The sequence below is a fragment of the Pteropus alecto genome, unplaced genomic scaffold (assembly GCF_000325575.1).
Source record: "Pteropus alecto unplaced genomic scaffold, ASM32557v1 scaffold76, whole genome shotgun sequence".
NCBI lineage: Eukaryota > Metazoa > Chordata > Mammalia > Chiroptera > Pteropodidae > Pteropus > Pteropus alecto.
The window spans coordinates 7,102,108-7,121,201 of NW_006443138.1; the positions used below are offsets into that span (position 1 = coordinate 7,102,108).

Consider the following 19,094-nt stretch of genomic DNA (forward strand, 5'->3'; position numbering starts at 1 on the left):
ATACCTAATATTACCAGTGAGGAAATAGAAGCAAAGGAAGAGTCAACTTTCTTTTGTAGTAGACAGTTTTGGCTTAATGTACTGGGAGTCTATTTCTGTGGGAACATTTCCCTGCTTTTACAATGGTGGGAAAGTAGGACTCACTGTGTAGCTAAACTAACCTTGGAAAACTAATTTTATAAAATGAAGAATATACATAATATGAATTAATTTGTTTAATGATAAGATTTAGTGATACATAAGTACTCACACTGTATTCTCATACTAGGGCAAGATTCAGATTTGTTATCAGTGAGCAATGTATCCCATAAGTTTTGATTTATATTTTAAAATATACAGGTGGTCTTAGTTACATCTAAACAAGAATACCACTTAAAAGACTTGTAGTGGAGCATAAAAGTTCTATTAGACATGGAGTTATGTTTCTGCCAATAATTCAACATTTTGAGGACAGATAGCATCCCATTTCCAATTTGAGATTGGGTACAAAAATATCGTAGGGCTGAAAATAGGTGTAGTAAATGCACCAACAAAAACCTTTTGTGTATTTGTGGTGGAGAGAAAGTCTTCACTGGGTGTGCATGGAAAAGTTATATAAACTCTATGCTTTAGCACAGTAGGTGGGACCTCATATTTTATGATGATTACTCTGTATGATTGATTTTCAGTGCAGATTCCCCAAATGTTTCTGCACATGAGTTCCTTGTCTTTTTTTATCTTCATCTTTAATTAGAATCACACTCCACTCTCTGTTCCAAAAGTGTTTCATTAATTTTTCTCCACTTTTATCATCATATTTTTTAAATTAATGTTTTTATACTACATTAACCTTAAATTTCCTCTCAGTGCTTTAAAAAATTATTGGACAGTAGAGTTGTCTTCAGATGTCTTTTATTTTCACTCTAACACTGTTTGCGTTGGCTTTTAAGAAGTGCTTATTTTGCATAAATTTCTCTGCATTTCACTTTGAGCATTAACACTTCTGGGAGTTATTTCAAAATTTAGTTTATTATCTTAATGTTAATAAGACTTCCAGAAGTCTGGTATTTGGTTCTATATCCCCAAAGAATATATTTGATTTTGTTGTTTTAATTGGGTTCTGTATCGTTTGGTTTGAGCCTAGTTCTTTCAAAAAGTTATAATTATAATGATAATTTTAGTCTTTCTAGTTTATCCAGTATTTTAAAAAAGTACCTCAAATACAGTTATGCTGATAAATTAGGCAAATACTGATGTCTATTCTTTAGGTGAAATAATTTTAATAAAATATTAATACTATTAATAACTTCAACATATTTAAGAAGATTGTTTAATAAATGTTAATATTCTGTTCAACTATTAGATAAAACTTTGTGGTGGCAGCAATAAAAATTATATGATGTTATTTTTAGTACACTATAGATATTTGTATAGCCTATTTTACAGTTATCAGTGAAATTTAACTGAAGTTAAATGGTATCTAACTGTCCATTAGGGTATCTTTTGTTGGTTGAATATTTAACTAGTCTAATATATGATCATTGAAACAGACTAATGCATGATAGTCCATGTTCTTTGTGTTTGTGTGTGTGCATATGTGCACACAGGAACCGATGCATTTTCAGAGAATTAGAAATAATAAATTGCTGAATGGTTGATGAAATACTTTAGTGAATGTTACTATTCATTATTGATTTTCTGAATATGATTAATAAAACACTGATTTCAGTTCCTGGTTTGCTCTTGATACCCACTACAATTACTTCCTTGGTGATAAAGGCTCAGATAATATAGTTTTATTTTTTTATTTTTTTAATTTTATTATTTTATTATTATTATTTTTTTAGATAATGTAATTTTAAATGTTAATCTAAGACATAGTCAGGAAGATGTGTGCTAAAAATCACATTACGTATCTAAAGGTAAGTGGAAATAATGATCCGTCCTCAACCACATGGCTGCTTAGTGGAGTGGTTAGGAAGAGCATGGCTGTTATCAAATGAGTGGCAGATCTGAGATAAAACTGTTCCTCCACTCCAAGTGGTATATTGCTTTTTCTGCTATGCCATAGCTACTTTATAGAGGGCTGAACGTTGGTTGTTTTTGGTTCATTTGTGCCTCCATTCAAAATTCCTTTTCCTTGCTCCTCCCAATCACACATAAACACATAAAAATATTGGAGAAAAACTCAGTAACATCTTTCTATATGCTAAGTAAATGGGATCAGTTAACTCAGTAGTGGATCTCTATGGAAAGGGGAAGGAGGGAGCACATGGCTACCCCTCAGGGGTGTTTCAGGTGGGAGAGCATGAGACTCTTCTGCCTTTGGGTGTGGGAAAACAGAGAAGGAAGTGAGAGTAAAATAAGGGACCATGGATTCTAGATGCTGGACCAATGAATATGTTTCAGTTTGCGATGAATGTTAATATAATTTGGAATACACTAATAAACGTAGATACCAGTTGTAGATGTGGAAAAACTAATAAGGTCTTATCAATTTAGAGAATGGAAAAATTTGAGTGTTAAAAATAATATTAATGATAATTCCTGAGAAAGCACGTAATAAGTTTGTGACTGATGACCATATGGCATAATAACTTTTGCATTTCATGATTATTGTTATTTTATAGTATTTCATTTAGATATATTAAGTATATATTTTTCTTTGCTTTTCAATTCCTATTTGTGTAGCTGTCAACATACAACCAAAGTAATTTAGCTCAAACATTGAAAAGTGTTACATATGAATTTCTTGGAGCTATGACTTCAGCTCTGAAGTTTGCCTGAGCATCACCCTCTCACCTTCTGACCATTTAGAATGGCCTGTTGGTTAGAACAGTGATCTCCAACCTTTTTGGCACCAGGGACCTGCTCCTCTGAGAATCTAATGCCCGGTGATCTGAGGCAGAGCTGAGGCAGTGATGCTAGCACTGGGGAGTGGCTGCAAATACAGATGAAACTTCGCTGGCCTGCTGCTCACCTCCTGCTGTGTGGCCCGGTTCCTACCAGGCCACAGACCAGTACTGGTCCGCTGTCTAGGGGTTGGGGACCTTTGGGTTAGAGGACACACTGGAATAATAACATCTCAGTTTATTGGAAAGGCCACACGGTTCTGGTCATAAAAGTTTTGTGGTTTAAATGAGACTCATTTGGCTCTTATGTAATATAGCACACTTTAAAATGGGCATCCTTTTTTAAATAGTAGCTATAGCATTGTAATGTTTTTGTTTTTTATGCGAGATTGAGGGGTGATAATGAAGTAAATCTAGTTTAAAATACTTAATACATAAAGTAGTATGTAGGATAATGGATATTATAGGACTGGAAATAAGGACTTCTCAGCTGTCCTTATGTAGTTATGTTGCTGAGCAAAAGTTTTTTATCAGTTTCTTATTGTGGAAAAATGGAATTGTAATGCTTATACTCTTATTCTTCATCAAATAATGGAAGGAGGCTAATCAAAATAATGTGAACATTTATTGATTCACAGGATATATGGTTGTTTATTTTTTTCCCTTTTGTTTTTGATTTTTTGAAGTTGTGGATAATTTTTCCTGTTTACTACTTCATTTATTTTCCCTTTCTGGATCAGTTCTCTTTCAGATTATTTTCCTTTTTCGATTTTACTTACATTTGCCCCCAGAATTTTATTACGAAAAAAATTTAAGTATACAGCAAAATCTAGAGGGAGGGAGTGACATTGATCTTTCTGTCATTCAAATGCTTTTCTCATTTTTTGAGACCCACCCAGTTCAGTGCCTACTTACTCTTTCAAGCCTGCTATTATCTTCCTCTACTCAAAATTTATAATTATCTTTCATATTTTGTAGTTTAGTACTCAGTCATTTCACTGTTTTATATTGCTTGAATTTTTTTTTCATGTCTTACCCTTGGCAGCCCTACCGCTACACACTTCTTACCCCTTCTCTTGCACTGCTAAATTTCAGACTCCCTGAATGCAGAAGTCTTTTCTCCTGTGCATTTCTCGCTCATATTTTCTGACAGGTGGACATTTAGTGATAAATACTTGAGGTTTCTTCAGTTGCTGTATCTCTAACTCTGTTTCTTGTTTGATTATATGGGTGTGCAGTGTAAAATATTTTAATGCTTTTAAGGCTTTGTAATAGTTTAATTATTTGTAAATTTGTTACATAGTCGATAAGTGCAATTGAGCAACTGTGTTGTAGATCAGCACAGTCCATTAGTACTGCTGGAAAAGCAAACTAAGTCTCAGTTTTTATCTTTATATGAAAAATTCATTAATTTTTTTAGAAATTCAGTAGATTCTGATATAGTTGCTCATGGTTTTAATCTTGTGCTTTGAAGGGTTCTTTTTTTTGAAGAGTTCTTTTTTTCTTTTGGGAATGAAGTTCTTGGTTTTGACTGTATAGAAGAAATATGTTAATTAGATTATATTTAGTTTGTGAATTTGCGCCCACAAGAATGTGACTTTTAAAAAGTTGCAAGTTGCTACAGTTCTTGCAGATAAGATTATTTCCTGTTTTCTTTTGCATATTTAGTATTTTGTATATTTTTCCATGAGGTAGCCTTTCAGTTTGTCCATTTGTGTAGTTTGACATTCAGACTGTAATAAGTTCAGCTACCGTGGTGCTTACAAATGCTAGTCATTCAAAATGTCAAAATTTGGATTTGACCCAAGAGTTACAAATAATATAAGCTTTTATATAAATACATCCAAATATATGTTCTTAGGGGGAAAGGAATAAATAAAATACTGTTTTTATGGAGTGGTTTTAAACAGTTAGGCTTTAGAATTGCTACATGCCCAAAGTATTTCTCTAGTGAATTGCATACTGTATCAGTTCATGAATTGTGTTATAAGTAGTTAGTACTGTTGATTTCAGTACTACTGATAATTCTAAGAATTAACAGAAATCAATATATAATAGTATGGGGAAAGTGGTATATACTCAGTTTAGATAATTTTAGATTTTTTAAAACATTATGACAGTCTGCTTTACCTCTTTAAATTTTTATTTATTTTAAAATTAATATTTGTACATACATAGTGTTAAAAGTCAAATAATTTTTCAAGGCTTACAAAAACAACAGTTCTCTATCTCTCTTCTTACTACCTCCAATTCCCAATCTTTAAGGAGGCAGTCAGCTTCAGTTTTTTTAGCTATTTATATTGATATGTTTCTTTATTTTTCTAAGTCAGTTTCTTTTTGTTGGCTTTTCATTTTAGACAGTAGCTGTTGACTTCCTTTTAAGAAAAACGAGGATGTCATCTTAATCTTCCTACCACCTGCAAACATTTACACATGCTTCCCTTTCTCCCCGCTTCTTTTTATAGGATACCAGTTTGGGGGATAAATTCTTTATTTAATATTTAAGTTATAACTGTGCAAATACTTTTCACAGCTGAGTCAGAAAATTCACTGATTATATTTTCTTGCTTGTCCAACTTACGTTGTTTGCCCAAATAACTTCGAATTTAAAATTTTATGTATTTTGCGCCTGATAATATATAATTCTCTGACAAATCTAAAATATCTGTCAGCATGGTTGGACACATCAGGTAATCAGTCTGTCAGTTCTGTTTTATTTTTCCATGCCTTCTGTGTCATCCTGTTTAGAATCATTTTCACATAACTCTCCCTTTTTTTTCAGTAAGGCATTTGTCTTGCATTCAGTTGACTTGTGTTCCTAATACCAGGGTCTCTGGTCCATCCACTCCAAAGGTGCATCTATAGACTTTGATCGGAGATGGACATAAGGTTCATTTTCAGGGTGAGGCCACTTAAATGAATTTGCAGCCAGTCATCTGGTTTTCAGCCCCATGTTGCATTTTTGTCTTCATCATGCTTCCAGTATGTGGATCTCTCCAGCACGGGTCAGCTTGTTGCTTCTTTTTTTGTTGTTGTTGTGGTAATGTGGTAAAATATACACAACCTAAAATCCGCCATTGTAACCATTTTAAAGTGTATAATTCAGTGACATTAAGTAGATTCACATTGTTGTGTAACCATCACCACTATCAATCTCCAGAACTTTAACATTATCCCAAATGGAAATTCTGTAACCTATTAAACCATAACTGCCCTCACCCCACCACATCCAACCTCCCGGGCTTTGGTGACCATTATTCTACTTTCTGTCTATATCAGCTTGCCTCTTGATGGCTGCTGCTTCTCAGGTTTAGGTTTCAGCCTTAACACATTTTTTCCTTTCTGGCTTCCAAAATATTGTTGACTTCTCTCATTTACTGTTGCGTCTTTACCCATTCTCTGTATTCTGTGGGTTTTATACTTCTAAAAACGCCTTTAACCTTTTAAAGTGAGGTTTCAGGAAGATGTCAAGGTCAGTCATACTTTTATGAAGGTCTGCATTCCCCCTACATTCCTTATTATAATTTTTTTAAATTTAGGGATTTTAAAATTAGGAATTTAAATAAAGATATGCCAAACAAATAAAGGCAGTTGTACAGCTATATTCGCTCTATAAGCTTGATAGATGGGCTCCATCTCTGCCACTGGTTGCCATTGTGTTGGCAGGGATTTGATTCCTCAGATCTGTTGCAACCCTGTAGTCCCCTCCCCTCTCTCCTTAGCAAACCTTCACATGGTGCCACTTTGCTAAGACATGTTCTGTGCTACTGCAGCAGTTTTCATGGCAGTGAGAACCTGGCCTTTCCAGGTGATTTTGGGAGATGGACTGTTACCAAGAAATTTCTGTAAAAGTCTTTTATTCAAGCCACAGTTGAAGTATTTCCTCCTCTGTGCAACTTCTGTGAGTGCTGTAGGCAGAGTTAATTACTCATGCCAGGACACCTATGGATAATTCTGTTTTATTCTGTGTTAGATCTAGCTATCCACACTAGGTGTCTAAATTATATGATCTGTCTTCATCTTTCTTAGACCTAGTGTTTCTCAAGGTTTGGAAAATACTCACACATGCTGGTAGTTTTTGGTCCACAATAGGTAATAAATAATAATTTACTAAATGAATAAATAATCCACCTGGATTGATTGCATTTTCTGTTTTCTGGCAAGCATACTGTCATTGAGCCCTTCATCACCAATGTCCACTGAAAGCTGTGCCAGAAACTGTTTAATGCTTTTGTATGTTACTGAGAGTCAATTCTGTGTAGTGATTTGAGGTGTGACCAGAATGTCTGGATTCAAAGAAACAAACAAGTTTCTTAACCTCTCTGTAATTCAGTTTCTTTACCTATAACATAGAGATAATAATAATAGCTACCATGTAATGTGAGGATTAAATTAATATACCTAAAGTGCTAGATCATGCCTGACATGTTTGTAATGAATCTTTTTCATCTTTATCGGGACATTGCCTTCTCTAATGGCATTAGAACCTGATTATAACAGATGATGATTTTCGATAGAAAAAAATTTGGATCTAGCTATTAAAATATTTAATATTAAAATATTTAGTTCTTTAAACTTTGTATATGAACATGTTCTTAAATGAGCCACATGGACAATGACAGATTATGGCATTTAGATCATAACTTAAACTGAGAGAAAGAATGTCTTCTGTTTGTTTTATACCTATTAAATACTGTATTCATTAAATGTAGAATATCCAAACTCTTAAACATATGGAAATATATTGAATGGTAGTGTTTATTTTATGCTCTTCTCTCTCTAAGAGTTTTATGCAGCCGATTATGAACTTGATTTTGACATGATCTTTGTCTTCTAATTGGGGAGAATTTCTGTTTAATTCTCTATTTAATTCTCCCTTCAGACACTGTGCTGAGGGGAGAGAAACCTTCATTCGTCAGTCATTGAACGTTTGCTCATGTGCCTAGGCATTGTGAATATATAGGAGAATAAGGCATAGTTGTTTCTTTCAAGGAACCATCATCTCTTCATCCTTTCGGTAATATTAAAATCAGATGTTCTGGCAGAATGTATTCGCAACTCTTTGACCCAGAATTCCATTTATAATACTTTATAAATGGAATAAAAATGCGCACAGAGATTTATATGTACAAGGTGTTCATTAAAATATTAATTATAAAAGCAATAAAAATTTATAAGTTTTAATACATCCATTATATTTCCAGACTTTAAATTAGAAACATGGTATTACTTAAAATATTAAAATTTTATTTAAAAAAATCTGTCCTGGTGGATTTACATTGGTGGATGAATAGAGGGTTAGGTCAGTTGAATTCCATGATCTATCAAAAGGAGTGATAAAGTGCTTGTGTCCACGTTAGAGCTCCAGTTCCACCGCTTATTGTATGTATGACTCTGGCAAATTAGTTGTTTAAAATTCTGTAAACCTCAGTTTTTTTCCTGTATGTAAAATGGGCATAATAGTAGTTACGAAGTTTGTTGTGAGGATTAAATGAATGAGTGCATGTAACCTGGAAATATAAAATAAGAAATAACTCAGTAAATATTTGAGGCTCTTACTATTACTGTTTTTCCTTATACCCATACCTTCCTTAATGATGTTCTACTTAACCTTCCTCCAGTCAGTCTAAACCAGGAATGGCAATGTTTTGTTTGGTCTGAGAATTCCCATTGCTTTGTTATAGGCATCTAGAGGTTTCTGAGGCCTTTGCCAAGCTCCACATAGCTGTCATCTATTACCTATATTGACTGGTTTTAGAGGAGGAGAAATAGAAATACATGTGCATTGGGGTTGCCATACTTGCTATAAACCTTGTGTTGTCTCTTTATACACATATTCTCTTCCCATTCTCGTTTGGGTTTCATGTACTTTTTGTTCTTGTACCTTATATTGCTAGGAGTCTCATTAGCTTTTTTTTTTTTTTTTTAAATAAATGTTTTGGCTGCTACTGTTGCTGTTTCATAGCATAAATTAGGGTAGTAATCCAGAGATAGCCTTGGGTCCTTTTTAGCCCTGCTGCTTCTAGGCCTCTCATAAAATGCAAATATAGCTAGTTCTAAGGCTGAGTTGGCTATTCCTCATTTAAAGAAGAGTTAGATTTTTGTGAACTTTTTCTTGTTAACTGCCTTGAGTTGAAAGCTTCTGCTGTATAAGGTAACCAAATGCAAAGGAACTTTTCCATAAGGGATATGGCGTCCTTTTAGGGCAGATAGATTATGACCCCAAAACTTTTTTTTTTGTTAAATGGCCTAAATTTTTAAATTCACACTGTTTAGGTGTAAGTTTTGTTCTGAGGGCATGCAGTAGATAACAACCAATAAACTATAATGAGTAATTAATTAAATAGCTCTTAACACATAGGCAAAATGGTTTTACTTTATAACACATTTTGTGTATTACATATAATGAACTATGGACACCATAAAAGTTTGTACTTTTCTTGATGACTTTGTGATCTGCATTGATAAGTCCATGGTATTTATAAATTATCATAAATCAGAATTTTATATTAAAGAGTATAACAGTTGAATTTTGAAATCACTTGTCTTGGATTTAGTACTTTTTGTTGTTATTTTAAATCCAGGAATTAATACCATATGGTGTTCAATTAACTTAATTTTGACTCAATTTGAAGGACAAACTGAAGATATTTTAATGATATCACCCAGCTAGAAATCAGATAATAGGTTTTTTGAGTAAGTTGCTTTACTCTCAAGGCCTGAAGTACTTCTGTCCTTTGGCCAAGTTCTAATGCATGATTGTCACGAACCCTAAAACTCTATGGCCTTTTATTCCCCACCAAATTTCTGTCAACACTTAGGTTTTTTCTGTTGAATTTTTAATATTTGATATATAGTGGACATTTCTAGTGCTTCATCTTTTTTCTTAAATTTTAATCTGAAAAGGTTGTCAATCTAAAGGTTGGTTTTCTTTAGATTGTTCTTTTATTCATTAAGACATAGTTTCAATTCTATATGGTAACTTGGTCCTGAGATTTAGAAAAAAACACATTTAATCCCCCAGTTTCACCCTCCCAAAAACTTTGTATCATTTTTATATTGACAACTAATAAAATTAACAGACTTGAGCTTTAACATTCTAGGCAGTGGAAAAAGCATTATTGAACTATAAAGTAGCCCTGAAGAGAAATCTGGCAGAGGAAGAGGAATGTTGTTATATACTGAAAAATCAGCCTACAGCAGTCAGGCACTGACTTGCTATGTATGTCCTGTTTTAACAGAGAATTGAACAGTTTTGTTATATAGTTAGTTTTTGAGTTATTTGTTGAAAGACGACTATTTGAGTTATTTGTTAAAAGAGGACTATTTATTTTTTGATCATTTAAAATTTTTTACTTTCAAATGACCCTCAGCAGGCAGAGGGAGAGAACTCTTTGGTTATAGAACCTCAAGTGAAAAACTCCTGCTGGGAAGAAAGCTGTTGGGAATACACAGAGGGTGGTTTTAGGCATGTTGGAATAATTTCTGTTACCTCAGTGATAGTTACTCTTTGCATATAGGTATTTTTCCGTGTCATCACTTTACTGTGCTCCTTTGAACTAAATTTAAAATCGTTACACATTTCTCATATTCTAAATTAGGAAACTTTATAAAAACTTAGTTTTCCAACACCTCACAGGATAAATTCATTGATTAAACAGTACTTTTGTGGTTTCTTTAGAGAGATTAAAAATAACCTTTTTTTCCCCTGTGGGGGTGGGACAGGTAAGAATCAATGTTACCCCTACCTGATGTGTCAGTCAGAATTCTTGGCAGTAAAAACCAATTCAAGCATACTGTATATTTTAAAAGGATATTGGGTGGAGCTCTGTTTAATCAAATTGTTGCAAGAGTTAGAGAACCAGATTTAGGACTAAGCAGCCAGAAACAATGCCCTAAATCACATTGCACAATGATTCCCATGAGGATGCCAGTACCGTCTAGAGACAGACTGACAGACGCCACAGCCTGCCCCAGTGACACTAGCTCTGGATGACTCTAAATGCTGCCACCTCTGCCCTGGACTTGACCTTGCTGCAATTACTCCACCATTAGGAGAGTTCTTTCTGGTCTCTAATTTCCTATTTACTAGTTGCCCATTCCTAGTCTGGGCTAGGCATGTGTGTTTGGCAGAGCCCATGTCCTAGATGTATAGGACATGTGGGAAAGGGTTTGACCTTTTGAAATCATAAGATGAAGGGAAGTTCTTAAATTTAAGATGTGGGAAACTCTTTGACCTTCTGAAGTCATGAAGTGTGAAAGTTCTGAAACTGAAGAAAGGAAAGTTCAGATGTTAGACACACAAAAAGAATGAGACATTCCCTGCATCTGATATTTTAGATGAACCTTCACTATGTTGAACCTTCACTGTGTGCTAGGCACCATGCTAAGTATCCTGCAGGCATTATTGCAGGTCATCCTCACAGCACTGGACATGAGGTGATAGGCCGAGAGAGTAAGTAACCTACCCAAGATCACACAGTTAATGCAGAGCTGGGACACAAACTCAGAGCTATGATTCTAAAGCCTTTGTTCATAACTTCTTTATTAAACTGACGCTTAATATTTCCCCCTGATATATTTAACTGAAAATCCTGTAAATAAATCTGTTAGATTGACTCCATTAACTTTTTAAAAACCTTATACATGCAATTTAAAAGAAGCTGAAACTTTGTGACTTTAATTTTATCCATTTTTAACTAATTGCATAATTTTTTATTCTTTTTCTCATTTTGACTATTACTGTAACTCGCTTTGCCACAGGCTACAGCCTGATAAAATGCTTTCTTTCTGAGTATCAGTGCTTGTAAGCCAGTTATTGAGTGTAAGAGAGACAGATCAACAAGGAGAGGGGACATAGAATGACCAGGATCTATGCAGAGAGGGAGAAACATCATGTGCACACATGCACACACACACAGGCAGGGACACAGACAAATGCATATGGAAAGAATGGGAACACACACATATCCTACACCGCAGCATTCTTTATATCCTTTGTTATTTGTAATGGTAGGTTGAAAAACAATGAAACTCCCCCTTTGCTTCAGGAAAGTCATTAAGGCTCCCCCTCCCCCTCTTTTTTTTAAGTTGGAATGAATGCTGTCTCTAGAGTAAACAGTAAGTTTTAAGTCTTTGTACCAGTTTTCATTTTAAATTGATTCATGTACTTCTGTTTTAAAGCTAAAAAATGTAATATCTAGGAGTTATAAACAGGAGCTATTATTTAACTTGGGACATATCCAACTTGGTTTTAGGGAAAAAAAGATCATAAAGACAAGCTCCCATAGTTACTATGATTTCAACCAAGCTAGAGTATTTCTTCATAAACCACAACTCTTGTTAATTATTCTTTAGTACAAGTCTGTCTGTCCTGCAGATTTTTCTGTTACCAAAGCAGCACTTTCTAATAATGTTATGTTATTCACTTATGCTTTGGGGACTAAATGGGCAGCTATAATTTTTGTGAAAGTGAGTAGATTAAGTGCCCTTCCACACACATACTGTTGTAAATAGTCTAAATGTTGGTTGGGTGCTAGAGAAAAATAGCTGATATAAGCTAAATGTCCATGAAATTAAAAGTGATTTTTGTCTGCTTTAAGCATTACATTTTTAATATTGAATATACTGTGATTTTTGTCCTTACCTCTATCTGATCTTTCTTAGGATATAAATTTTAATTTGAGAACTCTCATTTCCATATGAATTTTGTTTTTGGTTCAATGCAGGCTGTAGACAAAGGATTTTTGTATAAATGCAATTGATGTTGTATACTCTGCTATTCTACTTTACTTGATACTTATGCCTCTTTTATGAACTGTTTTAGTGGACCAGCAATCCTCAAATGGGAAATAGTCCTTTTATTAAGCTACCACGTTGAAAACAGGATGTTGGCATATACATAGTTGCTTATCTTTATGGACGTTAACTAATGAATTTAGTCAGTCAGCTCTATAAGAAATGTCATGCTGGAACAAAGCAGTGATCCATCCAGCCCAGACTGTCCTAAAGAGCTACACCAAGAAAACAGGTTACTGACTGGAGTTCTGTCATTTCTAAAGGACACATGGGCATTTCTCATTTCTCTTAACTCACTCAGAATTCACGCAGAATACACACTCAGAATTCATGCATTCAAACTCTTCGACATTGCAGTCTGTTCTGGTTACGTATGTATGTATTGAGCTAAAATACCTATTAAGATTCGTTGGAATCAATAATTCTGCAGACAGATAGCATTTATAATGTGAACTCCAGTTCTTTCCTTGCTAATAAGCTACTTCAGTTTCTTCACCTGTAAAATATAAAACAATATTACAGGTTTTTTCCCCTTCTCTCTCTAAATCTGTTCTGTAATTCTAATATGGTCAATTTATGAGATTTGTCTTTTTTGTCCTCATTCCTAGCCTTTTTCCCCCTACATGCTATTTAAATATAAAATATGAAGCAAATTCTTTATGTATAATGAAGGAGGCATAAATTATGGCGGGCCTCTGAATTCCTTTGAATTATCTGATGGCTGTAACTAAAGGTTTTGTGGATTTTAGGAGAAACTATTTCATAGCTATAGTTCAGAGAAAACAGATATAGCTTGTATTGACTATTTGGGATATGGATTTATTGAAGATCTGTTTATGAGACATAATTCTACTTTTCAGTTTGTTGGAAACTGGTTGAAAACATTGCTCATTTCTCCTTTTATTGTCTCTTATACAATGTCTACCATGAGAAATTATCTTAAGAGTTTGGTTGTGGGGAAATGTCTCTGATACTCTGCTGAAAAAAATTAGAGCCTACCAGAACTATCAGAGAATGAAGACATGAACGGCAGATGAGTGAGCAAAACTTTATTTGTATTTGCAGCTGCTCCCCAGCAGTAGCATTACTGCCTCAGCTCCACCTCAGATTGTCAGGCATTAGATTCTCCAGTCCCTGGTGTCAAAACGGTTGGGGACCGCTGCCACAGGTGGTGCCCCAACATTGATCTTTATTTAGTCTTAGTGATAATATACAGAGTGTTTTGCTATGAAGAAAGGAACACCAAAATCCTAAAGGTTTTTTTTTTCTTTTTTTTTAAATAAGGTTGGTGTCTTGGTGAGTATGTTCTCCCTTTCTCTCTGCCTCTCTATATCATTCTTAACCATCAGTACAATGAATTACAATTGTGAGGGAGATTTTTTTTTTGGTAAGTGTTAACTTATGCTGAGATTTTATAGGACACAGTCAAGTACAGGTTCCCCCCACTATCTCAAAGTAGAGCGTTCCTATGAAACCTTTTGTAAACCAAAAAGATGTACAGCGAAGAAACAATTATCATTAACTTATATGGAAAAAATTTTGAGTGTTCACAGACCCCCAGAATAGCCCACCAAATCATACCAAATAATATGTAAAACCTAAAATAACAGTAACATATAGTAAAAGCTGGAATGGTATAAATATACACCATGCCAGGGGGCTGGGTAAAGGGATTAAGGGATAAACATTGCTAATTACAAAAGTCACAGGGATAGGGAGTACAGCTTGGGAAGTATAGTCAATAATATTGTAAAGGCTATGTGTAGTGCCATATGAGTGCTAGACTAATCGGGGGACCACTTCATAAATTGTTTAAATGTCTAACCATTGTGCTGTATACTTGAAACTAATATAAAATAAAAATACATACCATGCTTTGTACACCCATAAGTCCAGTCAAACAAGAGACTTTGCATTTATCCATTATTGAATACTGACTGAAGGAGACCACTTCACTACTAGCAGAACCAATAGTTACTTGGGCACCTTTCAAAATTCTTTCTCTCTGAGTGTAAATAGTATGAAGGGTGGATGCAGGCAAGTTCAATACACATACAATGTCTGATTTGTTCACTGCGGTTGAAACACCTACTACATGCAGTTTTATGTTGTTTAACACCCTTATGAACTCTGTTAGGCTTTTCTGAAACCTTAGGACACATCTTGCTAATGGATGCACAAAATAAATTGAGATAAAGCACAGATGCTCACAGATGCCAAGTGTGGTTCCCGGGGAAGGAGCTTGGCGGGGCCACTCTTGCCACTCAGGGTGCCAGTTGCCTCTTTCTGATGGCTCTCTTCAAAACAAATGCTGAATGCTATTTTTACTTTTTGTCTTTTTTTTTTTTTTTTTTTTGGTAAAAGTGAAAACCCTCTTTAATTTCCCTTGGTAAGCAGGTCCTTGAATGACATTGTTTTCTTCAACATCGTTTGTTGTAACATTTATGAGATGCTGTAGCAACTTAACTCTTGTTTACATCAGTTAGTTTGTGGTAAAATTGGTTTGTTGTATGTTCTTTCACCACAGTTTCAAGAACTTATCCTCAATGATAAGTGAGGACTTAACTGCACTAATAATGTAAGTCTTTCAAAAAAGCAAAGTGGAATAACACAAACTTTCAAAAAGCAGGGGATACTTTTACCTAGAAGACTTACGTATGCATATTTAGGCCTTTGGGAAACTTTAAATCATCAGTCTTTTGAGTCTCTCTATAAAGCAGTAAGTTGTTTAAGTGACATGTTTTTAGTCAATGGGGATAATTTGTTCCAAGGAATTTTTACTTTCTCCAAATAACTGAGGATATTAGTATAGCAGGGCTGTATTTCCTGGGTAATGTGTGTTGATAGTTAAATAATCGCCTTTTTATTTTATAATAAGGATGTTAACTTTTACTGCATGATAAGCAGTGCAGGCATCTAGTAATAAGTTTACAATTTAGAAAGAAAATATCCCTATAAAATGATTTTTTGATTAATAACATCTTAAAAATCAGATTCTTTTGAGTATAAAGGCCAATAAATTTTATTCCATAGTGTTAGGAACTAAAGTGTTCCACGTTAAAGAATTTTCCAGAAAAGGAAAATTAGTAATTATATCTCTAATTATGTTGTAAATTTTAAGAAATAAATGGAATACTTCAATGTGTGTATGTATATTTATCTATATATTTATTATCGAGAGAAGTATTTTAAACATCTAGAAAAAAATACAGAAACTATTTTGATAAACACCTGTGTACCCATTCTGTTAAATCTTAACATTTCTTCCCTGACTTCCCAGTGTGTATAAAATAGCCATCACTTAGAAGTGATTAAGGTTAATCATGCATGAATACTAATTAGTAAACTGTGCTATGCCTAGCTTACTCTTGTTCAGTTCCCTTAGACCTAAGTGTAGCATATTCTGGTTTATTCCTTAATGTGCCAGTTTTCTTAACAATGAACCTTCCCCTTTTGTCCTCTTATCTAAAGCAACTTTGGAAGAATGGAACAAATTTCTTAAATGAGCAGCCTATATTTATGTTACTCCTATGGGGTAAATGTAATATTTGTAACTAATAATTTTATTCCAGATGACACTAGTGAAAAAGGAAGATTATAGTCATGAAAAAGGAAGAAAGATTTTGCATCCTAGAGATGTCCCTTTCTGATTTGTACAAGTTATTCAACCACTCTGTTATTTGTTAGCATTCCCATAGGAAAATCCTGTGAATTAAGTGAGCTAATGTAAATATCTGGCACACAGAAGTTGCTCAGTAAAGGTTACTTTAATATCACTAGCTTTCTTTCGAGTGGGTGGACTTGGTGAAGTCTGATTTCCAAATGAGTGGGGGCATTTCTGCAAAAAATACTCGAGTTCCCCCCAACCCTGTCCCCAAACAAAGCAGATTTAAACATTATATTTCATCATCCAGCCCTTCAAACCCCTGCTGATTGTTTTCATTGTACTTTTGGGGAGGGGGCGGGGGTTGTACCTAAGGTCTGATAGGCACATAACAAGTGGTTTGTGAACCTTAAACTAAGTGAAAATAAATTGTTCAAATGAAAGATATGTGGATAAGTCAGTTTGGGGGCAATTCTAGAGAACTCTTGCCAAAACTGGTATCTTTGTTTCGGTCTTCAGAGACTATTAAATGTGACCACTGAGTCATACTTGCTGTTTTCTCTGTCCCTGGCTATCTCTCTTAAGACCCTGAAGCTTGCCAACCACAGTATGTTTAAAACACAGAGTAGGTCTTAACCCAGGGGGAGTTTGTTTATTTAAAGAAAAATAATTAAGTTCAAACATCCCAACCATGTCATAGCTAGTCATGTTAGAGTTAGTGAGTTCTTTTGATTCTTTTGTTGGTCATGGTGTCTAAAGTAGCAGATACATTTGAAAGTAGTTAAACTTTTCCTGAGATTACTTGGAACTTTATAATTCCTAACAGAAATCCTTAAAGGAGTGAGAGGAAAGGGAATGCCATTTATTTTTCTAATTGTTTTATAATGGGACTCATTTAATTCAAATCTTTAACTGCTCCTTTCTCGTGTTATAACCAAAAAAAAAAAAAAAACCAAAAAAAACAAATAAACAAACAAAATCCTACACACTGGAGTAGCTATATCTTCATTAATTATTTGAAGTTAGGATCATAAGAATCTTTTAAAAGGGACAGTATAGTTCTTTAGACATTTATACACAAAGATATGAAAATGACTTCTGTCTTTCAAATAATTGTTGTCTCCAAAATTTATTACTTATTCTAGCATATTCTCTGCCAGATAAGAAAATCTGAGGCAGATGTTTTGGGCTTGCCTAGGATACCAGGGCATATCTCTTTGATGAGTAACTTGTAAAAATTGAGTCCTAAAGGAGGTAGAGGAGGAGTAAGTCAGAATGAGGTCTAATGTGCCAGGCAGAGGGAAAAACAAGTCCTGAGGCCCTGAAAACATGTTTGATGTGTTTAAGCAAAGTAAAGAGACCAACCAATATAGATAGAATGGAGTGAACAAGAGGGACAGTGGAAGAAAATTAGGTTAGAGAGATGGGGAAGGGAAATACCAGATCTTAGTCCTTATGGCCTTTATAAATTATAGATTTGGCTTTTAGACTGGTGAGATGGACTCAAAGGGTTTGAGCAGAAGAATTACATGATCTTTCTTTTGAAAAGGACTTATCTGACTGACTGTTGAAGTGAACAAGGGGAGAGGCTAGGAAATCACATAGAGAACTATTACAGTGATGCAGATGACAAGTAAGGTGGCTTGGACCATGGTAGTAGGAGTGGAAGTGGTAAAAGGGGAAATATTATGGATCTCATTTGAAACTGGAGCTCCCAAGATGAATACTTAATGGATGGTGATGAATACTTCTGCATGTAATGTCTGGTTGACCTGTTTTTAATGTTGGTAAGATTAATCACTGGGTTCAAGTTTTGTCAACCTGATTTATCCATTATAAAGCATCTTCTCATCTTTTACTCAGTGGTTTTGACAACCACTGATCATTTTTTTGGATCCATTTTTTTACTAGGGGTTAAAAAATGGGTGATTCCTACTATCATTCTTTCGACATTTATTGCTTGAAATACTATAAAAAAAGGCTTTCATGTATTGATTGCTTGGTTATCCTTGGGTGTTTTTCATATAAGAAAGCCAGGATAAATGCTTGAGTATTTCTCTTTATCAATTTTAAGGTAATAAGTTAGTGCCCTAGCAACTTTCAAAGATGATAATGAATTTTTTTATATGTTTAATGTTTCAATCAGTGGTAGTCATTATCATTTTTTTAATATTCCAAATATCATCATTTGGTGTTCATTTGATCTTAAAACATGGTATATTCCGAATAAGAACTATAAAACAAGGTGTATTCTGAGAAGTCTGTCTTCCATTTCTGTCCCTTCCACCTTGCTCTCTCTTTTTTCCATAGATAACCATTTAAAAATTATTTTGGTTTATCCTTCCATTGCTTCTTTTTGAGAGAAAAACAAGTCTGTATTAGCAAGTCTGTATTCCCCCAGTTTTTTACAAAAAGAGTAGCATTTTGTGGAATACAGATTTAGCTACAGGATGGGAAGTAGGGAACTTCTGGGTTCCTTGAGAGTTATTCTTGAGAGTGTCAACTTTTCATTTTTATGAAAGATTTTCTCTTATATTCTTAGCTGTCTTCACAACTAGTACCTCAAAGAACACATCTATTTAAAAAAGAAAAAGACCCCCAAACCCCAACTTACACCATTTCTCAGTATTTAGCAAAATTGCATATCCAGCAGTTCTCCTTCTCAGAATCTTTCCCAGAGATTGCAGTAACAAAATTATGAAGTGGTATCTGCCTTTGTTATGTTCCTTGAAGGCTAGGTTCATGTATTGATTATCTTTTAATTATGGGCTATGTTTATTGAGGAACAAAACAATAAAGACAGTATAGTTGGCATGAACATCAATGGTATATGTGTGGGAGAAATGTCATTTTGACACTGC

General features: G+C 34.3%; 1 protein-coding gene across 6 annotated transcripts in view; it reads left to right on the forward strand.

Annotated features, from left to right (window-relative positions):
- FRS2 (fibroblast growth factor receptor substrate 2) overlaps positions 1 to 19,094 on the forward strand; it is an 87,080-nt gene that overhangs the window by 22,763 nt on the left and 45,223 nt on the right. The gene's annotated exons all lie outside the window — the stretch shown is intronic.